Source organism: Balaenoptera acutorostrata, chromosome 4 (genome assembly GCF_949987535.1).
Source record: "Balaenoptera acutorostrata chromosome 4, mBalAcu1.1, whole genome shotgun sequence".
In the NCBI taxonomy this organism is placed as follows: Eukaryota; Metazoa; Chordata; class Mammalia; order Artiodactyla; family Balaenopteridae; genus Balaenoptera; species Balaenoptera acutorostrata.
This window is the reverse complement of record NC_080067.1, coordinates 102583800-102589324: the sequence shown is the minus strand read 5'-3', so window position 1 is coordinate 102589324 and position 5525 is coordinate 102583800.

Below are 5525 nucleotides of genomic sequence, written 5' to 3'. Positions count from 1 at the left end.
CAAAAGACCATATATTATATTCTCTCATTTATATGACAAATCCAGAATAGGCAATTCTATAGAGACAGAACGTAGATTAGTGGTTGCTTAGTCCTGGGGGGAGGGGACGGGGAGACAGAGTGATAAGAAAGTGATATCTAAAGGGTGAGGGTTTTTTTCTGAGGTGATGAAATGTTCTTAAACTGAGTGTGATGATAGTTACTCGTTTCTGTGAATATACTGGAAAACCACTGAATTCTATACATTAAATGAATTAATTGGTATGTTAATTATATCTCAATAAAACTATAAAAAATGCAATTCCCTCCAAAAAGGTAATACAGTTGACCTTTGAATAATGTGGCAGCTAGGGGCACAGACCCTCTGCAGTCAATTCACATATAACTTTACAGTTAGCCCTCCTTATCCATGGTTGAACATCCACATATTTAACCAACCCTGGATCATGTAACACTGCAGTATGTATTTACTGAAAAAAAATGTGAGTAGAAGGGGACCCTCACATTTCAAACCCATGTTGTTCAATGATCAACTGCACATCCTTAATTTATCCAATGGTTTTCCAGTTGGGAATAATAGCATTCAAAACACTTACATTCTGATACAGGAGGAGAATTGGGGGGTAGTCTGGAGTATTCATGCAGCTCAGAGAGGGGAAACCTAGATAGGACAGTACAGGCTGTACAGACAAGAGCAAAATCAGCACTATTTCAAGGAAAGAGGTACTAAGGAGGGCAAAACTCCACCACAGACAAACGCCACATACTTCACTATTTGGCCTATTTGTTCAGAAGTCCTATCCTTGTCAAATGATTTTCATGTAGCCTTTAGATACCACTGGAGATAACTTTCTATTTTTGAGAAGATAACTAATCTACAAAAGCCTCTCTTCTGGCAGAGAAACTTGTCCTGGAAACGGGTGGAGGAAGGGTAAATGTAATGACAATATTCTGAAGAAGGAAATGCCGGCGGCACTTAATCTGTCTTTAATCCTGTTACTAGGACTCAGGCTGTGCATCTTATCTAGTACACAGAAATCTAGAATGGAGCAAAGGCTTTTTTTTAGGGTAATATAATTTCCTTTCAGAATCGTGGAGCCCAAAGCATGAAGAACAGTTAATTTGGTGCAATAAGGCAAGAAAAAGAAATAAAAGGCATACAAATTGGAACATAAGAAGTAAAACTATACCTTTATTTGCAGATGAAATAATCACCCATGTAGAAAACCTTAAGGAATATATTAAGAAGCTACTAGAACTAATAAGTGATTTTAACAAAGTTACAGAATAAAAGATCAATACACATAAATCAGTTGTATGTCTATATGCTAGCAAAGAACAATCAGAGACCAAATTTTTTAAAAATAGTGTTAACAATAGCATGAAAAAAGTGAAATAAATCTGATAAAAAGATGTGTAAGGTCTATACACTGGGACTTCCCTGGTGGTGCAGTGGTTAAGAATCCGCCTGCCAATGCAGGGGACATGGGTTCAAGCCCTGGTCCGGGAAGATCCCACATGCCGCAGAGCAACTAAGCCTGCGAGCCACAACTACTGAACCTTCGTGCCTAGAGCCCGTGGTCCGCAACAAGAGAAGCCACTGCAAGGACAAGCCTGCGCACCGCTACGAAGAGTAGCCCCCACTCGCTGCAACTAGAGAAAGCCGCACGCAACAATGAAGACCCAACACAGCCAAAAATAAATAAATAAATTTACTAAAAAAAAAGATCTATACACTGAAAATTACAAAACACTGTTGAGAGAAACTGACAGAGATCTAAATAAATGGAGGGATATACCACAGATCAGAAGAGTCAATATTGCTAAGATTATAATTCTTCGCAAATTGATCAATAAATTCAACACAATCCCAATCAAAATCCCAGTAGCCTCTTGTGTACAAATTGGCAAGATGATTATAATATTTATATGGAAGACAAAGGACCTAGCACAACCAAACAAATTTAAAAAAGAACAAAGTTGAAGGACTTGCACTACCTTATTCAAAGACTTACTATAAAGCTTACAGTAATCAAGACAATTAGGTACTGGCATAAAAATAGACAAAGAGATCTGTGTAAGAGAATGAAAAGTGAAGTAACAGACCCATCATATACAGAAGACTGACTTTCAACAAAGGTTCAGCAGCAAGAAAAGATAATCTTTTTAATAAATGATGCCGGAACAACTGGCTATGAAAAAGCAAAAAAATTTAACTTTGATCCATATACATCAAATATAAAAATTAACTCAAAGTAGATCATAGACCTGAATGTAAAAACTAAAAATTATAAAATTTCTGTCAGAAAAAAACAGGAGAAAGTCTTTGTGATTCTGAGCTAAGCAAATTTAGATCCAACACCAAAAGCAAGCATGATGCAAAAAAACCCTGATAAATTGGACTTTATCAAAATTTAAAACTTCTGTTCCTCAAAAGACATTGTTAAGAAAATAAAAAGACAAACCAAACACTGGAAGAAAATTTATGCAAAACATATATCTGACAAAGAACTGATATTTGGAACACATAAAGAACACTTACAACTCAATAATAGAACAAACAATCCTATTATTTTTTTAAAGGAGCAAAATATTCGAATAGACTCTTCACCAAAAAAGATATACAAATGGCAAATGAGCACATGAAAAAGTGCTCAACATCATTAGCCATCAAGAAAATGCAAGTTAAAACCACAATAAGGTGTTACTTCATATCTACTAGAATGGTTACAGTTTTAAAAGACTGACTATACCAAGCGTTGCACAGATGTGGAAAAATTGGAATCCCAATATACAGCTCTTGGTACGACTACACTGGAAAACAGTTTTGGCAATTTCTTAAAAAGTTAAACATAGAGCTATCATGTGACTCACCCACTACACTCCTATTAACCAACAGATATAAAAAGCATATGTTCACACAAAAAATTGTACTAAAATGTTCATGACAGCTTTCTTCGTAATCACCAATAACTGAAAACCACCCAAACATCCCAAGATGCAGTATATCCATAAAATGGAATAATACCCAACAGTAAATGGTAACAAACTACTGATACACAAACAAATCATGGATGAGTCTCAAAACAAACTGAGTAAAAGAAGCTAGACAAAAAAAAAAAAGAGAGTACACAGTATGAAGACATTCGTATATAAAAGTATAGAAAATGCAAAAGATACATAGTAATAGAAAACAGGTTAGTGGTTGCCTCAGCACTGAGGTCAAGGGAGGTGCTGAGGGAGGAAGGGATTATAAAGGCACATGAGAAAATGTTTGGAGGTAATTGACAAATTCATTATCTTGATTGTAGTGATAACTTCAAGGATAAATACATTTGTCAAAACTAATCAAATGCTATGCTTTAAGTATGTGCAGTTTATAATTCACCAGTGTATACCCTAATAAAGCCATATATTTCTTTTTAACATCTTTATTGGAGTATAATTGCTTTACAGTGGTGTGTTAGTTTCTGCTGTATAAAAAAGTGAATCAGCTATACATATACATATATCCCCATATCTCCTCCCTCTTGTCTCTCTCTCCCACCCTCCCTATCCCACTCCTCTAGGTGGTCACAGGGCACCAAGTTGATCTCCCTGTGCTATGCAGCTGCTTCCCACTAGCTATCTATTTTACACTTGGTAGTGTATGTATGTCAATGCCACTCTCTCACTTCGTCCCAGCTTACCCTTCCCCCTCCCTGTGTCCTCAAGTCCATTCTCTACATCTGTGTCTTTATTCCTGTCCTGCCCCTAGGTTCTTCAGAACCACTTTTTTTTTTTTTTTTTTTTTTTAGATTCCATATATACATGCTAGCACACGGTATTTGTTTTTCTCTTTCTAACTTACTTCACTCTGTATGACAGACTCTAGGTCCATCCACCTCACTACAAATAACTCAATTTTGTTTCTTTATATGGCTGAGTAATATTCCATTGTATATATGTGCCACATCTTCTTTATCCATTCATCTGTCGATGGACACTTAGGTTGCTTCCATGTCCTGGCTATTGTAAATAGAGCTGCAATGAACACTGTGGTACATGACTTTTTGAATTATGGTTTTCTCAGCGTATAAGCCCAGTGGTGGGATTGCTGGGTCGTATGTTAGTTCTATTTTTAGTTTTTTAAGGAACCTCCATACTATTCTCCATAGTGGCTGTACCAATCTACATTCCCACCAACAGTGCAAGAGGGTTCCCTTTTCTCCACACCCTCTCCAGCATTTATTGTTTGTAGATTTTTTGATGATGGCCATTCTGACTGGTGTGAGGTGATACCTCATTGTAGTTTTGATTTGCATTTCTCTAATAATTAGTGATGTTGAGCATCCTTTCATGTGTTTGTTGGCTCTCTGTATATCTTCTTGGGAGTAATGCCTATTTAGGTCTTCTGCCCATTTTTGGATTGGGTTGTTTGTTTTTTTGATATTGAGCTGCATGAGCTGCTTGTAAATTTTGGAGACTAATCCTTTGTCAGTTGCTTCATTTGCAAATATTTTCTCCCATTATGAGGGTTGTCTTTTTGTCTTGTTTATGGTTTCCTTTTAAAGCTATATTTTAAAAGGTCCAACTACTAATATAATTTTTTAAAGGGGGATACTGTTACTTCCTACTCCAAGCACCCTAAATATCTCTTTAATTTCACAAATGATTAGGTTAAACTCAGTTGCTTCTTGCTTAAATGGAGATATTTTTCAAATGTGTTATACCAACTAGCAACTGGTAACAAATTATCTACAAAGGAAAAATTGGGCAGACCATTACACTGAATTAGCTTGGTGGAAAGACCAAAGATCTCTGGTTGGACAGTGAGTGGATCTTTTCCTCCAATCTCCAAACAATTGGTTCTAAGGGCATAATCCAATTATCTCTTCCAAATCTCTTCAAAATCAAGACCTATGTTGAAATATTCATTTTTCCTAAATTTCAAAACATAACAAATAAAATATTTACTCTTTATCATGACAGTAACAGCTATATCAACACTGTTATAATCTTGATGTGCTGTGTCAATCATTTTAGCTTTGAGGTCCCTTTCCAATGATCTCATTCACAGAATCTGTATTTTAAAGTCAATTATTCAAAGAATGCTTTATTTTTCTTTTGGTTGGCTTCTTTTTCAATAGCGTCTCTTGAATGTATAAACACAAGGGCAAAGAAATTAAAAGGCATAATCATATTCCTTAAATGATTGGTTATTTCCTCTTCACTATTCAACCAGAAGCTATCTAGGTATTCTTACCTATTTTAAAGTAATATTACATAAAAATCCAGGTAGTTGAAATCATATTTTGATAAATTACACACTCATTCTCATTCATCTTCAGTTCCTTTTTCTCTTCCCACTTTCTTTGGAATTTCCCACTTCTGGCATATGCCCTACTCACAAAAGGCCAGGTCAATGGATTTCCATTTAAAAAGTGAAAGAAAAGCTTATTGCTTAGTAAGTTTGATAGTCCCAAAATACAACCAAGAGATATAAATACACTCTGAAAAAAAACGTTCTAACATACTGTGCCACTT